The sequence below is a fragment of the Aulonocara stuartgranti genome (genome assembly GCF_965226115.1).
Source record: "Aulonocara stuartgranti genome assembly, chromosome: 16".
Taxonomy (NCBI): domain Eukaryota; kingdom Metazoa; phylum Chordata; class Actinopteri; order Cichliformes; family Cichlidae; genus Aulonocara; species Aulonocara stuartgranti.
The window spans coordinates 20,813,366-20,835,432 of NC_138952.1; the positions used below are offsets into that span (position 1 = coordinate 20,813,366).

Here is a 22,067-nt window from a genome sequence, read left to right on the forward strand (position 1 = left end):
TTTTATTCAACTTTATTCAACAAAAATTTCCCATGTATTTCAATGGGGAGACCCTTCAAATTCTCATTCAACTTACTCATTTTTAAACTCTTACTACTTCAACATACGTTCACATAGAGCCACCATTCAAACTTTAAAACGAAGACAAGACATTCAACTATTCAACTTGTATTTATCTTTTCAATATCTATTATACTTTTTCTTCAGTTCCAGTTTAAGTTTCATGATGTTTTTTCACCCGTTTCAGAGTTTATAATGGGTGTGTATGGGACGGAATGTTGGGGCTAGAGTGAGGCAGCTCAACTGCTAGAGTGAGAGGAGCAAAAAAATTAATCTTAAAATCTTTTTTAAAACTGCTGCTGTGTCCGCAACGTTTGCTCTACAGGTATGATTTTACCCTCAAAACGTAGCCATGGCTGTCCTCTTTCATCCAATGTGTTTACTATTGTACTAGGTGTTATGGTTCTTTCATAAATGTCACCAATGCACAGCCTCCTCCCTCCAACTCTTCCATAGACTCTAATGTTAAAATGGCTCAGAAGGTTCGTTTGAAAATCAGAAGAGCATGGTGTCTTTCCACTGTCACCACGTCCATATAATAAACTCCACAGACATGAAAACTGAGAATTTGGTAGACTAGACATTGCTGTCGCTCACAGTGAAAGAATTTTGTCAATACGACTTTTACTTTTCATTTGGGAACGATTTGTTTCGGCCTGACTTTTCTGTTCATTTTAAGCAGCAAAAGTGAGGTGCATGTCTGTGTCCGTGTGTATGGAGCCATTGGGTGCGGTCACTATAGCAACCAGGCTCACACCTGCCTGCTTAACGAGCTCTCTCTGCCACTCTGCCAAAATTCATCTTAAACACTTCTCTTTCAACTGCTGCTGTGTCCACAGTGTTAAAGCCATCATTTTACCCTCAAAACGTCGCCATCGTTGTTCTTTTTCCAACATCTTGTCTTTCAAAGCTCAGAGATGTAAACTTTTTAAACTGTGTGGGTCCAAGTGGAGGGATCACATTTTAGTCATTCAGTGATTCAAAGAATATGACCTTTTAATATTCTTTCAGATGTTTTCTGACTCTAAATGTTCTTTTCTCATTTCTTAGGTTTTTCTAATTTACAATTAAAACATTTTCAGCTTTTTTCCAACTTCTTTTTCTGTGTAACCTTCAGCTTTTAGCAGTTCAGCACTTTTGTTTTCAGGTTAAATTCGGGTTTTTTTTTTTTATCTCATTCAAGATTTTTAACTTAAATTGAGTAATTAATTCATTTCAGTGCATACATTCAGATTCAAGCATTCACACTGCAGTTTCTTCAGAAAATGCACTTTCTAGTTTATTCTGTATTCCGTACGTTTTTTGAAAGCCTACTCCTTCAAAACCGTTCAACTTAGAAAAACCATTCAAACATCGTTAGATTCCTATTATTTTGGACAACATTGCTTCTATTTTTCTCATTTTTAACATTTATATTTTTAATTTTATTCAACTTTATTCAACAAAAATTTCCCATGTATTTCAATGGGGAGACCCTTCAAATTCTCATTCAACTTACTCATTTTTAAACTCTTACTACTTCAACATACGTTCACATAGAGCCACCATTCAAACTTTAAAACGAAGACAAGATATTCAACTATTCAACTTGTATTTATCTTTTCAATATCTATTATACTTTTTCTTCAGTTCCAGTTTAAGTTTCATGATGTTTTTTCACCCGTTTCAGAGTTTATAATGGGTGTGTATGGGACGGAATGTTGGGGCTAGAGTGAGGCAGCTCAACTGCTAGAGTGAGAGGAGCAAAAAAATTAATCTTAAAATCTTTTTTAAAACTGCTGCTGTGTCCTCAGCGTTTGCTCTACAGGTATGATTTTACCCTCAAAACGTAGCCATGGCTGTCCTCTTTCATCCAATGTGTTTACTATTGTCCTAGGTGTTACGGTTCTTTCATAAATGTCACCAATGCACAGCCTCCTCCTTCCAACTCTTCCATAGACTCTAATGTTAAAATGGCTCAGAAGGTTCGTTTGAAAATCAGAAGAGCATGGTGTCTTTCCACTGTCACCACGTCCATATAATAAACTCCACAGGCATGAAAACTGAGAATTAGGTAGACTAGACATTGCTGTCACTCACGGTGAAAGAATTTTGTCAATACGACTTTTACTTTTCATTTGGGAACGATTTGTTTCGGCCTGACTTTTCTGTTCATTTTAAGCAGCAAAAGTGAGGTGCATGTCTGTGTCCGTGTGTATGGAGCCATTGGGTGCGGTCACTATAGCAACCAGGCTCACACCTGCCTGCTTAACGAGCTCTGCCTGCCACTGTACCAAGATTCATCTTAAGCACTTCTCTTTCAACTGCTGCTGTGTCCACAGTGTTACAGCCATCATTTTACCCTCAAATTGTCGCCATTATTGTTCTCTTTCCAACACCGTATCTTTCAAAGCTCAGGCATTTAAACTTTTTAAACTGTGTGGATCAAAGTGGAGGGATCACATTTGAGTCATTCAGTGATTCAAAGAATATGACCTTTTAATATTCATTCAGATGTTTTCTGACTCTAAATGTTCTTTTCTCATTTCTTAGGGTTTTCTAATTTACATTTAAAACATTTTCAGTTTTTTTCCAACTCCTCCTTCTGTGTAACCTTCAGCTTTTAGCAGTTCAGCACCTTTGTTTTCAGGTTAAATTCGTTTTTTTTTTGTTTGTTTTTTTAATCTCATTCAATATTTTTAACTCAAAATTCAGCAATTAATTCATTTCAGTGCATACATTCAGATTCAAGCATTCACACTGCAGTTTCTTCAGAAAATGCACTTTCTAGTTATATTTTATTCTGTATTCCGTACGTTTTTTGAAAGCCTACTCCTTCAAAACCGTTCAACTTAGAAAAACCATTCAAACATCGTTAGATTCCTATTATTTTGGACAACATTGCTTCTATTTTTCTCATTTTTAACATTTATATTTTTAATTTTATTCAACTTTATTCAACAAAAATTTCCCATGTATTTCAATGGGGAGACCCTTCAAATTCTCATTCAACTTACTCATTTTTAAACTCTTACTACTTCAACATACGTTCACATAGAGCCACCATTCAAACTTTAAAACGAAGACAAGACATTCAACTATTCAACTTGTATTTATCTTTTCAATATCTATTATACTTTTTCTTCAGTTCCAGTTTAAGTTTCATGATGTTTTTTCACCCGTTTCAGAGTTTATAATGGGTGTGTATGGGACGGAATGTTGGGGCTAGAGTGAGGCAGCTCAACTGCTAGAGTGAGAGGAGCAAAAAAATTAATCTTAAAATCTTTTTTAAAACTGCTGCTGTGTCCTCAGCGTTTGCTCTACAGGTATGATTTTACCCTCAAAACGTAGCCATGGCTGTCCTCTTTCATCCAATGTGTTTACTATTGTCCTAGGTGTTACGGTTCTTTCATAAATGTCACCAATGCACAGCCTCCTCCTTCCAACTCTTCCATAGACTCTAATGTTAAAATGGCTCAGAAGGTTCGTTTGAAAATCAGAAGAGCATGGTGTCTTTCCACTGTCACCACGTCCATATAATAAACTCCACAGGCATGAAAACTGAGAATTTGGTAGACTAGACATTGCTGTCGCTCACGGTGAAAGAATTTTGTCAGTACGACATGTACTTTTCATTTGGGAACGATTTGTTTCGGCCTGACTTTTCTGTTCATTTTAAGGAGCAAAAGTGAGGCGCATGTCTGTGTACGTGTGTATGGAGCCATTGGGTGCAGTCACTATAGCAACCAGGCTCACACCTGCCTGCTTAACGAGCTCTGCCTGCCACTGTACCAAGATTCATCTTAAACACTTCTCTTTCAACTGCTGCTGTGTCCACAGTGTTACAGCCATCATTTTACCCTCAAAATGTCGCCATTATTGTTCTCTTTCCAACACAGTGTCTTTCAAAGCTCAGACATTTAAACTTTTTAAACTGTGTGGATCAAAGTGGAGGGATCACATTTTCTTCATTCAGTGATTCAAAGAATATGACCTTTTAATATTCATTCAGATGTTTTCTGACTCTAAATGTTCTTTTCTCATTTCTTAGGGTTTTCTAATTTACATTTAAAACATTTTCAGCTTTTTTCCAACTTCTGCTTCTGTGTAACCTTCAGCTTTTAGCAGTTCAGCACCTTTGTTTTCAGGTTAAATTTGGTTTTTTTTTTTTTTTTTTATTTCATTCAATATTTTTAACTCAAAATTCAGCAATTAATTCATTTCAGTGCATACATTCAGATTCAAGCATTCACACTGCAGTTTCTTCAGAAAATGCACTTTCTAGTTAGTGTGAATGCTTGAAAAGCATTCACAGTATTGTTCTTCGAATCTTTATTCTATTTTATTATTATCTATTCCGTACGTTTTTTGTAATCTATCTCCTTCAAAACCGTTCAACTTAGAAAAACCATTCAAACACCATTAGATTCCTATTCTTTTGGACATGACTGCTTCTACTTTTCTCATTTTTAACATTTATATTTTTAATTTTATTCAACTTTATTCAACAAAAATTTCCCATGTATTTCAATGGGGAGACCCTTCAAATTCTCATTCAACTTACTCATTTTTAAACTCCTACTACTTCCACATACGTTGACATAGAGCCACCATTCAAACTTTAAAACGAAGACAAGACATTCAACTATTCAACTTGTATTTATCTTTTCAATATCTATTATACTTTTTCTTCAGTTCCAGTTTAAGTTTCATGATGTTTTTTCAGCCGTTTCAGAGTTTATAATGGGTGTGTATGGGATGGAATGTTGGGGCTAGAGTGAGACAGCTCAACTGCTAGAGTGAGAGGAGCAAAAAAATTAATCTTAAAATCTTTTTTAAAACTGCTGCTGTGTCCGCAGCGTTTGCTCTACAGGTATGATTTTACCCTCAAAACGTAGCCATCGCTGTCCTCTTTCATCCAATGTGTTTACTATTGTACTAGGTGTTATGGTTCTTTCGTAAATGTCACCAATGCACAGCCTCCTCCCTCCAACTCTTCCATAGACTCTAATGTTAAAACGGCTCAGAAGGTTCGTTTGAAAATCAGAAGAGCATGGTGTCTTTCCACTGTCACCACGTCCATATAATAAACTCCACAGGCATGAAAACTGAGAATTCAGTAGACTAGACATTGCTGTCACTCACGGTGAAAGAATTTCGTCAATACGACTTGTACTTTTCATATGGGAACGATTTGTTTCGGCCTGACTTTTCTGTTCATTTTAAGCAGCAAAAGTGAGGTGCATGTCTGTGTCGTGTGTATGGAGCCATTGGGTGCAGTCACTATAGCAACCAGGCTCACACCTGCCTGCTTAACAAGCTCTCTCTCACTCTGCCAAGATTAAATCAAAAATGTGTGTTATATCTAAGCAGTTGTAGTAAGATTAACTTTTTCAATAGGTACAATAAGACAGGTTTGACAGGCTTTTGCCACAGATTAACAGTATGTCAGTAGTTAGTATAGGCTAACTGAATAGAGCCCTGAATTATTGCCCTGTTAAATTCAAGTTGATTGTGTATTGGTGGACTTGTCTTCTCCACACAGGTTTTTCAGATCTGGGCAGTTTGAGTCAGTTGATGACTTTAAAATAATCTTTTCTGACTGGATAATTAAAGCTCACAGCATCTACCTGTCTGTAGTGTATTTTCCCACATTTTAAATAATCTAATCTCATTTAATGTCTCTGTTTTTAGTCTGTCTAGTTTATCTCCCCACAAATACGCTCAAAGTAGTCTTAAAATAAAATCCATAAAACAGTTCAAGATGATGACTTTTTATTTGCTCATTTAATGCCAGTTGCCCTCTTTCCTGAGTATAAGCGAATGAGTGACATAAAGAGAAAAAGTACCAATTTGTATGCTGGTGAGTCTTGTGTATTTTTTTCTCTGTCTCTCTATGACAGAGAAATATATATGCTCATTATTGATGTTCAAACTGATGCTCAAATTTCCAAGCACCACCTGAACGCCTCATCAGTCTTTAACTAATCACTACACCAACGGTTGTCATTCCGCTTTGCTCTCTGCTGTGGTAAGTACAATACACTCAGTACAGCACTGTTTTAATTTTATGATGGTAAAAATACATGTTTGACATTTAAACTCACATATCAAGTCTTTTTAAAGTTCAACAGAGTTCAAAGAATAAAGAAAGCAAAAAAAGAATAACCTTTGCTACCATTTATATAGGTTTATGACTTTTGCTGTTAGCAGCAGTGCTAACGCTAGCTTCAATGCTAATGCTAGCTATAGTGCTAACATTAGCCTTAGCAGTTGTTAACTGACAAAAAGAATATTCTTGTGATATTCCTGTGATATTTATTGGCGGTCAGTGAGACAAAAGTAACAAATGAGATTTATTATTGCCATTGTGCCTCAGTTTTAACAGTAAGAGTACTTCATGACTTTTGCTGTTAGTAGCAGGAATGCTAACGCTAGCTTCAATGCTAACGCTAGCTTCAATGCTAATGCTAGCTATAGTGCTAACACTAGCCTTAGCAGTTGTTAACTGACAAAAAGAATATTCCTGTGATATTCCTGTGATATTTATTGGCGGTCAGTGAGACAAAAGTAACAAATGAGATTTATTATTGCCATTGTGCCTCAGTTTTAACAGTAAGAGTACTTCATGACTTTTGCTGTTAGTAGCAGTGCTAATGCTAGCTTCGATGCTAATGCTAGCATCAATGCTAACGCTAGCTATAGTGCCAACACTAGCCTTAGCAGTTTTTAACTGACAAAAAGAATATTCCTGTGATATTCCTGTGATATTTATTGGCGGTCAGTGAGACAAAAGTAACAAATGAGCTTTATTATTGCCATTGTGCCTCAGTTTTAACAGTAAGAGTGCTAGTTCTACCAGCAGTGCTAACACTAACTGAAGTGCTAACGCTAGCATTCCTGCTAGCGTTAGCACTTCTATAAGTTCAGTGTATCATGTCGTGTGGGCTTTGTTTTTTTGTTAGTCTGATAACACTGTACAGACAACTAACATGTTATTTCTCGTCTTACACTTTCAGGAACTTGACTCACATCTGTGCTTTGCCTGGTAGGTGTGCACATACTGTTAGAGAAGTACACCAAAATAAAAAAAAAAGAGTCTGACTAATATAAGCTTTAAAGTGATGGGTTCAAACTTTGTGCTAGACCTTTTAAATACATTTTTATAATAAATACACATAAGTTCAGCTTAACAATTGGGCTAAAATATTTTTTTCGTACATTTTTGCACATTACATGTGATTAGTTAACAATTCACTCAATCATATTTGTATTTAAAAATATTATTGCTGAATTTAATTAAATATTTATTCTTTTAAAAAGTGCCCAATTATGCAACTTTTTGCACGTGGCAGCCGACGGCAGTATATTTATTTTGTCCTTTTTCAGTAGTCACAATTAGTTTATACAATTACCATGTGATATCATTTTAATAAAATTATTATTTTTTCTTGTTTTTTGTTCACAGTGTGCAGAAGAAGAACAAGGACCAGATCTCCAGTCTTCTCTCTCACATCCCAACCCCCCAACCCCTCTATCCTCTGTCCTGCTCCACCTGTTGTCTCTGCCTTCTTTCCATCTGTATTTCACTCTGTGGTTTGTGAGAAATTTTGCCAAACCAAGAATCTTATTGCGGTTTGATTTAAAGCCGTGTCTCTCCTGCTCTGTCTGTTCTCTCTGCTAAATTTTCTCTCTACCTGTTTTTCACTCTTGGCTTGCTGCTGAAAAACGCCAAGCCAATAAAGCAATAAAGAGTGCATATTTTGCCTCAACCTATGAACAAACTGAACAAACAAAGAAAACTCTGCGGTTTGATTTAAAGCCGTGTCTCTCCTGCTCTGTCTGTTCTCTCTTCTAAATTTTCTCTCTACCTGTTTTTCACTCTTGGCTTGCTGCTGAAAAACGCCAAGCCATTAAAGCAATAAAGAGTGCATATATTGCCTCTACCTGAGAACAAACTGAACAAACAAAGAAAACTCTAATTCACGGTTTGATTGTGATTTCCCAGCCGTGTCTCTCCTGCTCTGTCTGTTCTCTCTTCTAAAGTTTCTCTCTACCTGTTTTTCATTCTGGGCTTGCTGCTAAGTTGTGCCAAGCCAATAAAGAGAGTGCATATTATTCTCTCGACTGACGAACAAACTGTCAAACAAACAAAGACATCTGTTTCTGAGAAATAAAAACTGAAATATAAAGACAAAGAAAACATCTGCTGTGTGCCACTCTTATTTTTCAAATACATTTTCTAAAGACTAACAGAAACACTTAAAGGTGTGTAAAAATGCCAAAAAAGCAGAAAAAGTCACAAGCTGCAAAACAACGCTGGAAGAAGTTCCATGAGTTTCAAAAAGTACCAACATGTGAACAAGCTGAGTGTGATTTTCCTCAGAGCTCTGCAGAAGACTTTGTGTCTGCAAAGACCAATGCTGATGGTGTCAAACAGGCAGGTCAACATGTTCCTGCACATGTACAACAGATATCCTATGCAGATGCTGTGAAGACTGGATTGCAGCATGAATTTAATGAACATCTGGTAAACCACAGAGACCAACATGAGGTTTCAAGTGCCCCACAGGTGGGTTATGCTGATATTGTGAAAAGAGGCCGTCACAGTGATGTGGCAGGACCATCTCATGCAGAAAAAGTGAACTTTGAAAACCAGCCCTCTGTAACACATGTCTGTGCATCTCACAGCCAGGCACATCCTAAATATGGAGACTCCAGAAACAAGCAGTGCACATGTAACTCACTCACATTTCTTGGATTCCTTCATGAGAATGAAAACATGTCTACAGTTGACCTTAATCTGGTCTTGGATAAAGGTGATGTGATGTACAAAGAGGCCAAGAAAAGATTTCCTAAAAATATTCATTTGGCAACCGATGAGCTGCCAGACAAAGTTGATGCTCGCAGGTCTATGTATCATATCAACATGACACAGCTTTCCCGGTATGGGACATTTGAAGAACCTTTAGAAGAAGCAGTAGATACCTTTCTCAGCTTAGAAGCAGGACTGAGCTGCCTGTTGTCAGATGTGCAGTATGCCTTACTGATTATGAGTGGATTGTGTATTGCAGTGTTCAGATCCACATCAGGCAAATATGGGTTCTTTGACCCACACCCCAGAACACCCAGTGGTCTTCCTCTAGCACTATGGTCACGTAATCGTGGTACAGCTGTGATGCTGAAATTCACACTCCTCAGTGACATGATTAAGAGGCTCCAAGATTCTTATGAAATGATGGAGATATCACCTTCTTGTACCTATGAACTGAAGCCTGTGCAATTCTACAGTATGAGCACAGTCAACCTGAGTGATAGTATCACAGACACAGTCTGCAGACCAACAGCTGCCACTACTGTGGCACCTACTGACTCTGATACAACTGTTGATGAAGCAAACTCCTCTACTCCAAGGAGAAACACAACCACTGATCTGACTGAGAACATCTTTTGTCAAATGTCCATTTGTACACCACTGGTGAAACAAAAAGAAGTCCACATGACTCAGTTCACATCATATGAAGATCAGAATGAACCTCCTAATATACCCACTGAAGAACTATGCAGTGAATTAAATTTGCTTCCATCAAATGATGTTTTTTCATGTCAATCAAATGCTGCAATAAACAATGTTGCTGCCTGTGACCTTTCTGATATAGTTTTACAAAAACTGAAAAAAGTTAATAAACAACAAAGGCACAAAATGAAAAGAAGATTAATGGCATCAGAGAAACCCAGAAATCAGAGAAAAGAAAACCAAAAAAGGAAAGAACGACAAAAGTATGCTTCAAATAAAGATTACAAAGAAAAGAAAAAATCTTGCACAAGCGAGGCATATAAAAACAATCCTGAAGTTAGACAGAAAAAACAACAGTATATGAAAAGATGTTACCATGCGAATGCTGAATTCAGAAAGAAAAAACAACAGTATGTTAAAAGACGTTACTGTGAGAATGCAGAATTCAGACAGAAACAACAACAGTATGTTAAAAGACGTTACTGTGAGAATGCAGCAGAATTCAGACAGAAACAACAACAGTATGTTAAAAGACGTTACTGTGAGAATGCAGAATTCAGACAGAAACAACAACAGTATGTTAAAAGACGTTACTGTGAGAATGCAGAATTCAGACAGAAACAACAACAGTATGTTAAAAGACGTTACTGTGAGAATGCTAAAGTTAGACAAAAACAAAAACAATATATAAAAAGACGTTACTATGAGAATACTGATTTCAGAGAGGAGAAAAAAGCTACATCACTAAAAGGTATCGAGAAAACTTTGAATTCAGAGAGAGACAGAGACAACTGATGAAACAACTAATGCGAGACAGGTATCAAAGTAATCTTGCATTCAGGATTATGCACAACATGAGATGTGCCATGAAAATAAAAAGGAAATACAGATGGGTGAACAGACAAACCCAAGAGAGTGACAACAGTGTGATCAACGAGGCCATATCTGTGTTCAAATCACAAATCAAAGCTGGACCATCATACCCATGTACTGTCTGTTTCAAGGCTTCATTTCCAAACCAAGTGCGACCCTGCACAAGGTCAAAGTATGTCAAAAACCCACATGTGGTTGCAACATGTTTGACTGGAAGATTTGTTCATGTTTGTGATGAAAACTGCAGAAATGAGCAGTGCAATGTTCCCGATGAGAGAAAGAGAGAGTGGATTTGTCACACCTGCCACGATCATCTTAAAAATGGATCCATGCCAGCACTTGCTGTTGCCAATAAACTGGATCTTGCTGATACTCCACCTGAACTGTCTGATCTCAACATACTGGAGAGACATCTCATAGCCAAGTGCATACCATTTGCCAAGATCATTCCTCTTCCCAAAGGCAGACAAAGAGCAATTAGAGGAAATGTGGTCTGTGTCCCATCCGAGGTACAGGAAACTGTTGAAGCATTGCCTCGATTGAGAATTAATTCTCAGGTCATGAGAATAAAACTGAAGAGACGCTTGTCTTACAAAGGTCATCAGCTGTTTCAGACTGTAAGCTGGTCTAAACTTGTGCAAGCACTGCATAAACTCAAGCAGATTCACCCACAGTATAAGGATGTGAGCATCAGAGATGATGCTGAGCTGTGTGATCCAACACTTCCTGATGATGATGATGATGATGATGATGATGATGAAAACATGAATGAGGACGATTATGATGAGGCTGATTTAATGGAAATTGACAGCTGTGAGAAAAATGCACTGAGTGAAGCACAAAATAAAAATGAACAGGACATTGACACGTTACCCTGTGATGGTGAACAATCGCATGAACAGATGAGAGATGATTCAGAGCAAGCAGATGGACTGACTAATGGTGGTTTTGCACTCGAGTCCTGTTTGCAGCCCCCTGATGTGGCTGAGGAGATATTATGTTTCAGTGAAGGAATCTACTCTGTTGCTCCTGCAGAGAGAAACAATCCAATAAGTTTTTTCAAAACACCTAAACTGGAGGCCATGGCCTTCCCTGTGCAGTTTCCTACAGGCCAAAACACACTTGATGAAAGAAGGCTGATCAAAGTATCCCCCAGTGGGTATTTCAAATCAAGACTTTTCTGCATTGATGATCGTTTTGCCAAAGACACAAACTATTTGTTCTTTGCACAGTTTGTGACTGAAATACACTTGGCTACATCCAGCATGACAGTACAGTTAAGGAAGGCAAAGCCTCTGACCAGAGATGGTAGAAAAATAACCTCAGGCATGTTACAAGATAAACATGAGGTGGAGAAACTGGTGCGAAATAAAGATGCAGTGAGATTCATGCAGCCTCTGAGAGGAACCCCAGCCTATTGGGAGAAAACAACAAGAGATCTTTTTGCCATGATCAGACAGTTGGGAACTCCCACGTTCTTTTGCACATTTTCAGCTGCTGAAATGCGCTGGCCTGAAGTGATCGAGGCAATAACAAGGCAGCAAGGTGAACAAGTGAATTTTGAAGGACTCGACTGGTCAGCAAAGTGTGACATCCTGAGAAGCAATCCTGTCACAACAATGCGCATGTTTGACAAGAGAGTTGAAGCATTATTCAGAGATTTACTCTTATCTCCCGCAGAGCCACTTGGCAAAGTCATTGACTACTTTTACAGAGTTGAGTTTCAGCACAGAGGAAGCCCACACATACACTGCCTCCTGTGGGTAGAAGGTGCTCCTGTGTTTGAGGAGGATGATGAGCAAACTGTTCTTGATTTTATAAACAAATACATCACAGCTCAGCTGCCTGATCCACATAAACAACCTGAACTGTACAAAAAAGTAACAGAAGTGCAAAAACACAGTAAGAACCACACAAAGACGTGCTTTAGGAGTTTAAGCTCCGGGTGCCGTTTTGGTTTTCCCAAACCACCCTGCAATGAGACAATGATCACAAGACCCAGTGAGGATGATGCACTGGAAGTAGAAACGGCAAAGAACAAGCTCAGACCACTGAACCAGCTGCTGAATGAACCTGAAACTGCTTCCATGAGTTTAGAGCAGCTCTTGGAAAGATGCAAGTTGACACATGCAGAATATGAGAGATACCTGAATAAAATGAACATGAGGAGTACGATCATACTAAAGCGTGATCCAAAAGACTCTTGGATAAACGGCTATAATCCACATCTGCTTGAAGCCTGGAACAGTAATATTGACATAAGCTTTGTTTTAGATGCTTTTGGTGCTGCAAATTATTTAATGAAATATATATCAAAAAAAGAGGGCGGGCTATCTGAGTACCTGAAAACTGTCATTGAGAACTCCCATAAAGACAGTGTAAATGAGTGCGATGAAATGAGAGCCGTCATGCAGGCATATTCAAAGAAGCGAGAGATCAGTGCACAGGAGTGTGTTGCTCGTGCATGTGGTCTTCACATGAAGCAATGCTCACGTGCTGTAATATTCATTCCAACTGATGATAATCCTGTGAAAATGAGTCGTCCCCTGTCAGTTCTGGACAACACAACACCTGAGTCTTCCAATGTTTGGATGACATCTTTGAATGACAAATACAAAGCCAGACCTGAAACACCAGAGTATGAGGAGATGTGCATGGCAGACTTTGCTGCTACTTGCAGGATTGTCTATGGCCAACAGAAAAAAGGTAAAGATGTTTTGCCCCTTCTCAATGAGATGGGGTTTGTGCAAAGGCGCAAAAACAATAAGCCTGCTATCATCAGATTTCACCGCTGCTCACAAGAAAAACATCCAGAGCAATATTACGGAAGACTGCTTAAACTGTACCTTCCTCATCGTTCAGACCACGAACTGAAAACACCATCGTTGCCAACCTATCAGGCTTTCTATGGTGCTGGCTGTGTACAGCTGCCAGGTACTGACCGTCTTGAGTACGTGCAACACATTGTCAAAAGAAACAGAGAAAAATATGAGAAAAACAGTGAGGAGATCGAGAGCGCTGTTGAGGAATATGAGCAGAACAGAGGTGTGACTGACGAATGGTGTAATCTGGCACCTGAATCAGATCTCGTAAGGTTGCCACTTGTTGAACAAGAAAGAGAGCGAGACAATGAAAATGAACAGGAAGATGTGCCCGACTACAGCCGTCAGGCTGATGCTTCAACAGAAGTCAGAGCCATCAGGGAACCCCCTGCTATTGATCCCACATTGTTACGTCAGATGTTTCAGAATCTGAACAAGAAGCAAGCCTGCATATTTTATGCAGTTAGAGACTGGTGCATTAAAAGAGTCTGTGCTCTAAATCCAGAGCAGTTTTTCTTTTATATTAATGGTGGTGCTGGAACAGGAAAATCACATCTTATCAAATGCATCTACTCAGAAGCATCTAAGATACTGAGCAAAGTGCCCAGATATGCAGACGACGTTGACATATCAAAACCCACTGTCCTGTTAACTGCTTTCACTGGGACTGCAGCTTTTAACATTTCTGGAACAACACTGCATTCTCTTCTCAAGCTGCCTAGAAGCTTAAAACCTCCCATTCAGGGACTTGGCAATCAGCTGGATGAAGTCAGATCAGAACTTTTGAATGCTGAAATAATCGTCATTGACGAAGTGTCTATGGTGTCAAGACATCTGTTTGCATATGTAGATGCAAGACTCAAACAGATCAAAGGGACTCGGAGACCCTTTGGAGGCATGTCAGTCATTGCTGTCGGAGACTTCTATCAGCTACCCCCAGTGCGACAGTCTAAACCTCTCTGTGTGCACGACCCGTCTGAGATCGACCTGTGGCGGGAGCATTTTCAGATGATCACTCTGACTGAGATTATGCGTCAGAAAGATGATGTTGTCTTTGCAGAGATGCTGAACAGAATTCGTGTGAAAGGAAAGTTGGATGAGCTTTGCGAAGCAGATAGAAATTTGTTGTCACAGGCCATAACTGAACCAGCCCTTTGTCCAACTGATGCGTTGCACATTTTTGCAACTAATAAAGAAGTGGATGCACACAACTCTGCAACACTGGCTCTGCTCCACACTCATATCATTGACATCCATGCAGATGATTATAGAAAAGATCCTAGAACTGGCAGAATGGCACTTCAAGACAGACCATTGAAAGGAGGTAAAAACGAGTTACCAGACACACTGAAAGTTGCAGAAGGAGCTCGTGTCATGCTCACCAGAAACATTGACATACAAAATGGTTTGGTTAATGGAGCTTTTGGAATACTACTTAGAGTAGTTCACTCTGAAAACGACCAACACATCATCAAGCTTGGACTTAAAATGGATAATGAGACATCTGGAAAGAATAACCGCACACCAGCAGACGACATGGTGTACATTGAGAGAGCAGAGGAGAATCTGAAGCAGAAAGGAGTGGTACGAAGACAGTTCCCAGTGAAGCTGGCCTTTGCATGTACAATACATAAGGTACAGGGTATGACAACTACATCAGCTGTTGTCTCTCTTAAGAGCATTTTTGAGCCCGGCATGGCCTACGTAGCTGTCAGTAGAGTGACGTCTCTCAGTGGACTGTATCTTCTTGATATGGAAGAGAAAAAAATATTCACCAACCCAGAAATCACTGCAGCGCTTGAGAACATGAGACAAGCCAACCTTGATGACATGATGCCTCTTCTACACGTGAGGCAAACACTGAGCAGGTCAGAGGTTTTCACCATTGTTCATCATAATACAGAGGGACTGCCAGCTCACATTAATGACATCAAAAGTCACCATGAATTGTGTCTAGCAGATGTTTTGTGCCTAACAGAAACACACCTGCGGGGCTCTTTTGTCGCAGAGAGTCTCCACTTGGAAAATTACAATTTGTTCAAACGCAACAGACACCTGTCCTACACAAACTTTCCCCAGATGGCAAACAGAAGTGGTGGTGGAGTTGCTGTTTATGTGAAAAGTGACATTCAAGTGCATGAAAAACAGTACATCCATAATGTAACTGACCTTGAATTTCTGGCTTTAAAGGTTGAAGCACCAGTCAGTGCTCTGATTGCAGTTGTATACAGACCTCCAGACTACACTCTGAGGCCATTCCTGAAAAACCTGGTAAGCCTATTAGACTCATTGGAGATCATGGACTGTCATCCCATCATAGTTTGTGGTGATTTTAATGAGAATGTTTTATCCAGTGCAAACAAACCAATCCTGGAGCTGTTTGAGTCTAGGGGATACGCACAGGTCATCACTGCCCCTACCACAGAGAAGAACACACTGCTTGACCTAATTTTCATTTCTCAGTCAGATCGATGTCTCCATTCTGGAGTCATGAAGACATACCATAGTTACCATGACCCAGTATACTGTGTATTGTCCTGTGATGATTCATGATCTAGATCTTTGAATACAGTAAGTAATATCTATATTTTTGAATGACTTAAGAAAGTAGAGCGATATTTAAAAGTTGACGCCCTGCATTGCAGTATAATGTTTGATGACAATTTTATTTATTACAGAAAATCTAAAATTCACTAACAGTAACCTATAAATGTCAGAAAAATCAAATATAGCAGTTTAAAATGAATAGTGTAGGCATATCCTCTCTGCAGCCAGGCTTCAACATCCTGCCAGGCTGCCCCAGTCTCACTGTGGCTGGGAGGGAGGGAGGGTGGACCAGAGGATTGCCCACACAAAACATAAATGTTCAACAGCTTCTTCATTGTTTCTGAGAGAACAATAATGACTAAAGGTTGCTTTTTAAAAAAACAAACAAACAAACAAACAAACAAACAAACCTAATTACAGCAATAATGACAGTTAAGCCACTTTATGTGTGCCTCTATTTTGAAATACTATTTACAAAAATATTATTATTTTGGTTTGTTATAAACTTTAAACTTTTTCAAAAGTACACAATTATATTTTTGGACAAATTTTTCTATGAAACATAAATTTTTATGAGCTTTTATCATGTTTCTGGCCAGTGCAATCATCAGGGTGGGTCTGGGTTGATAACTGCACATTTCTGGCCAGAAATGTTTCAGCAGTGTTACATATGTAGTGCATATGTTACACTTGCTTTCTGTTACCAGATGATACCCTACATTTGTATAGACATTTGATGGTGTGAGGTTGGGGAGTTGAGTGGGAGGGGGGGGAGGGGGGGGGGGGGAGGGTACGGTGGGAGTTGAGGGGGGGGGGGGTTCCTTTCCTGTTAGGTTTCCTTTTTTTTTTCTTTTTTTTTTTTTTAAGCAAGACACAGTCCTCCTGTGTCTTCTCCAATCTTCACATGTAAAATCCAACAATGTGAAGCACATAGCAGCCAGAAACTGTAATGCCACAGATCAGAGAAACTTCATCATCACCATCTTCATCGCCATACGATCAGAGCGTGAGACTTCACATCTGGAGCACAGGAGAGATTCTGTGATAAGTCTTCCTTCTAGCTTGTCCCACAAGCAGTCGGTGAGATTTACTAACAACAAAAAGGGTTAATGACATTATTTCCATGAAAACATGTATTCATTCTTTGTGAAGTGTTTAAATTGTGTTTTCACTTGACCTTAGGAGTGTTAGAGTGTATTGTAATGTCTGTACTCAGGTGTTTCCCTCTGTGATCCATCCCCTTCAGAGCCGAGACACTCAGGACTGAACAGACTGCACAGTTTCTGTGACTGAGCCTCCAAAACACCTTCTTTGAAACCACTCATGATAGAAGGGCTTCATATTTGCAGCAGCACTACTACAGGTATTCAGTTTATTACAGGATGTGTTTGTTTCTTAGGACCAGCTCTGAGTGCACACTACCTAACATATACACCTTTCTGTTTATTACAAACCAACTACTCTGGATCATACGGCCAGTTGGCAGGAATGTTGCTGCAGGAAAACATCCCTGGAGATCACCATCATTGTCAGACTGACTGTGCCTCCTCTGTGCAGTGTCAAGATCCTCCCTAAATGAGTGTGTAAGTTAACATTTTCATTATTTTATTCCCTTTGACAAGACAAGTATCACTGATATTTACATTTACAACTACATATGTTCCCGTTTTCTGCTCTTCTTTTAAAGTCCTCAGCTATCCTGCTTCTGTGCTGCTTGCCACACATCAAACACTGGCCGGATGACAGGGAGGATCCACTCTGAAGTCACTGGACGTGATGAGGATCATATGGGACTTCATAGTTTCACAGAAACGTTGTGCTCTGTGATTACAGGTTTTAAATGGACATAATGACTGCCTCTCTCTGATCAACAGGCTAAAGGATTGTTGTCATTGTTAGTGCTCTGTACAATGTATGCTTATTTAGTATTTCATCACAGAGCAAACCTTTATTTATTTAACATATTTTTATTTTGTTTTAATGTTGAATTAACTGTGGGGATTTTTTTAAGTGGGCACTCGGGATGTCATATGACCAGAAATGTGGTAACTGGAATTCAACGTTATGGAAGAAAAAATCTGTTAAGAACAAAACACACACAAAACCCCCCAAGAAAATTCAAATTCATTCCATGTAATCCAATCTAAAACATTTTAAACTGCTGAACAGCAACACAAACAGTGTTAAAAAACAGTGTTAACAGAATGATTATGATGATTTTGTACCAAAGTTTCAGGTCACATGGCACACCTAGTGTGTAGTGTGGGGTATCAGCTGGTAAGTATAGGTTTTTTTTTCATATTTGTGTACTTAGAGTTTAGATAGATAAAGCCTTGTGTATAATAATTAGTCATAACCACAACTCAAAGTCAGGGACTAACTAATTTTGGGACTTTGTGTCTGAGCCCAGGTTAAAACAATGTGTAAAAAAGCATTTAGTGGCATGGCTGAACAATGCTGTATTGATACTTATTTATCCATGTTCACAAAAAGGACTAATGTGTTTATTTGATTATTTGCACGTGTTAAACTGTGTCACCACCTTAGGCTTTCATTTGAGTTTACTCAAAAATCTCTATACAGTTCTCTTTTACCACTGTGTGGACTCTGTTTACATTAAAACATAAAGAAGAATGAGTAATAAAAAGATGTGTAGACAGATTAAGTAGGACGATAGAAACAGCTGTTCAGCCATGTTCTAAGAAACCAACACAATTTAAAGGTTCAGGATTGTGGTTTTAAAAGTTGAATTTTCATGTATTTCATATCTTGCTTATTATTTTTTATTTAGTTATTTAATTTAGTTATTTTTATTTATTCTACTAGTCCTTTTCAGAAAGAAGCTGTAAAATATGACTTAAGATTTTTATGTTATTTTCTATGACATACAAAACAAATTGATGTATGTAATACTATTAAACATGATATACACATGTGTATATGTCTGAAAAACATTATGCTGTATATTAAAGTTTGCATTTTCTCCAGAATTTTTGTTCATCTTTTAAGTTCATTTCAGTTAGAAGAATTTGAACTTTTAATATTCATTCAGAGATTTTCTGACTCTAAATTTTCTTTTGTCATTACTCATTTTTTTATTATTTACATTTTAAACATGTTTAGCTTTTTTCCAACTTCTTCTGTGTGAACATCAGCTTTCAAAAGTTCTGCACTTTTGTTTTCACTTTAAAAATTCTGTATTTTCCAGCTCATTCAGAATTTTTAACTTAACATTCAGCAATTAATTCATTTCAGTGCATACATTCAGATTCAAGCATTCACACTGCAGTTTCTTCAGAAAATGCACTTTCTAGTTATTAGTGTGAATGCTTGAAAAGCATTCACAGTATTGTTCTTCTAATCTTTATTCTATTTTATTCTGTATTCCGTACGTTTTTTGTACTCCTACTCCTTCAAAACCGTTCAACTTAGAAAAACCATTCAAACACCATTAGATTCCCCTTCTTTTGGACATGACTGCTTCTATTTTTCTCATTTTTAACATTTATATTTTTAATTTTATTCAACTTTATTCAACAAAAATTTCCCAAAATTTCCCATGTATTTCAATGGGGAGACCCTTCAAATTCTCATTCAACTTATTCATTTTTAAACTCTTACTACTTCCACATACATTGACATAGAGCCACCATTCAAACTTTAAAACGAAGACAAGACATTCAACTATTCAACTTGTATTTATCTTTTCAATATCTATTATACTTTTTCTTCAGTTCCAGTTTAAGTTTCATGATGTTTTTTCACCCGTTTCAGAGTTTATAATGGGTGTGTATGGGACGGAATGTTGGGGCTAGAGTGAGGCAGCTCAACTGCTAGAGTGAGAGGAGCAAAAAAATTAATCTTAAAATCTTTTTTAAAACTGCTGCTGTGTCCGCAGTGTTTGCTCTACAGGTATGATTTTACCCTCAAAACGTAGCCATCGCTGTCCTCTTTCATCCAATGTGTTTACTATTGTACTAGGTGTTATGGTTCTTTCATAAATGTCACCAATGCGCAGCCTCCTCCCTCCAACTCTTCCATAGACTCTAATGTTAAAATGGCTCAGAAGGTTCGTTTGAAAATCAGAAGAGCATGGTGTCTTTCCACTGTCACCACGTCCATATAAGAAACTCCACAGGCATGAAAACTGAGAATTCAGTAGACTAGAAGCTGCTGTCGCTCACGGTGAAAGAATTTCGTCAATACGACTTGTACTTTTCATATGGGAACGATTTGTTTCGGCCTGACTTTTCTGTTCATTTTAAGCAGCAAAAGTGAGGTGCATGTCTGTGTCGTGTGTATGGAGCCATTGTCACTATAGCAACCAGGCTCACACCTGCCTGCTTAACGAGCTCTCTCTCACTCTGCCAAGGTTAAACCTAAAAATGTTAGATTGTAGTAAGATTAACTTTTTCAAAAGTACAATAAGACAGATTTGACAGGGTTTTGCCACAGATTAATAGTTTGTCACTAGTTAGTATATGCCAACTAAGTAGAGCATTGTGATTGGCACAAAGGTTTTTCAGATCTGGGCAGTTGGAGTCAGTTGATGACTTCAAAATCATCCTTTCTGACTGGATAATTAAAGCTCTCAGCATCTATCGGTCTGTAGTTAATTTCCCCACCTTTTAACTAACGTTTAACTAACCTAATCTCATTTAATGTCTCTGTTTATAGTCTGTATAGTTTATCTCCCCACGAATACACTCAAAGTAGTCTTAAAATAAAACCCACAAAACAGTTCAAGATTTAATACTTTTTATTTGCTCATTTAATGCCAGTTGCCCTGTTTTTCTGTATGTCACTCATTCGCTTATACTTGGGCAAAAAGGACCAATTTTTACACTAGTATAGTGTATTTTTTCCCTCTATCTCTCTATGTCTGTCACACACAGAGACCAACACACAGACATGTATATGCTCATTATTGCTGTTCAAACTGATGGTCAAATTTCCAAGCACCACCTGAACGCCTCATCTGTTTTTAACCTATCACTGGACCAACTGTCGTCATTCCGCTTTGCTCTCTGCTGTGGTAAGTACAGTACACTCAGTACTGCAGTGTTTTATTTTTATGATGGAAAAAATACATGTTTGACATTTAAACTCACATATCAAGTCCAACAGAGTTAAAAACAATTCAAAGAAGAAAGAAAGAAAAAAGAATAACCTTCGCTATCATTTATATACGTTTATTACGTTTTGCTGTTAGCAGCAGTGCTAACGCTAGCTTCAATGCTAATGCTAGCAACAATGCTAACGCTAGCTATAGTGCTAACACTAGCCTTAGCAGTTGTTAACTGACAAAAATAATATTCCTGTGATATTTCTTGCCGGTCAGTGAGACAAAAGTAAGAAATGAGCTTTATTATTGCCATTGTGGCTCAGTTTTAACAGTAAGAGTGCTAGCTCTTTTGCTCATTGCTAACGCTAGCTGCAATGCTAACGCTAGCTGCAATGCTAACGCTAGCTGCATTGCTAACACTAACTGAAGTGCTAATGCTAGCCGGAATGCTAGCGCTAGCAGCAATGCTAAGGCTAGTAACAGTCTAACAGTAGCCTTACATAAGTGGCAATACTTCAGTTAACTAGTTTGAATTGTAAAATGACTGCTGTATCAGTTGGTGTGCTATATTACTCTATAATTACCCTGCTGACTAGAAGTTCAGTGTATCATGTCGTGTGGGCTTTGTATTTCTGTTAGTCTGATAACACTGTACAGACAACTAATGTATTATTTCTCGTTTCTTTCAGGAACCTGACTGACACTGTGCTTTGCCTGGTAGGTGTGCACATACTGTAAGAGAAGTAGACCAAAATAAAAAAATAATATGACTAATATAAGCTGTAAAGTGATGGGTTCAAACTTTGTGCTAGACCTTTTAAACACAATTTTATAATAAATACACATAAGTGCAGCTTAACAATTGGGCTAAAATATTTTTTTCGTACATTTTTGTAGTCACACTACATGTGATTAATTAATGATTCACTCAATCATATTTGTATTTAAAAATATTATTGCTGAATTTAATTAAATATTTATTCTTTTAAAAAGTGCCCAATTATGCAACTTTTTGCACATGGCAGCCGACAACAGTTTAGCTTGAATATTTGTTTTGTCCTTTTGCAGTAGTCACATTTAGTTCATACAATTACCATGTGATATAATTTTAATAAAATTATTATTTTTTTCTTGTTTTTTGTTCAGAGTGTGTAGAAGAAGAAGAACAAGGACCAGATCTCCAGTCTTCTCTCTCACATCCCAA

At 38.0% G+C, this 22,067-nt stretch overlaps 2 long non-coding RNA genes across 2 annotated transcripts; both read left to right on the forward strand.

The window, feature by feature from the left end:
- The first annotated feature begins 6,020 nt into the window (after nucleotides 1-6,020).
- Nucleotides 6,021-8,244, forward strand: LOC309691319. The gene is made up of 3 exons (XR_014271955.1): nucleotides 6,021-6,070; nucleotides 7,059-7,087; nucleotides 7,508-8,244. It is a non-coding gene; the product is annotated as an uncharacterized lncRNA (long non-coding RNA).
- Nucleotides 8,245-16,659: 8,415 nt separating this feature from the next.
- LOC309691380 lies at nucleotides 16,660-17,581 on the forward strand. The gene is made up of 3 exons (XR_014271983.1): nucleotides 16,660-17,161; nucleotides 17,278-17,381; nucleotides 17,486-17,581. It is a non-coding gene; the product is annotated as an uncharacterized lncRNA (long non-coding RNA).
- The last annotated feature ends 4,486 nt before the right edge of the window (nucleotides 17,582-22,067 follow it).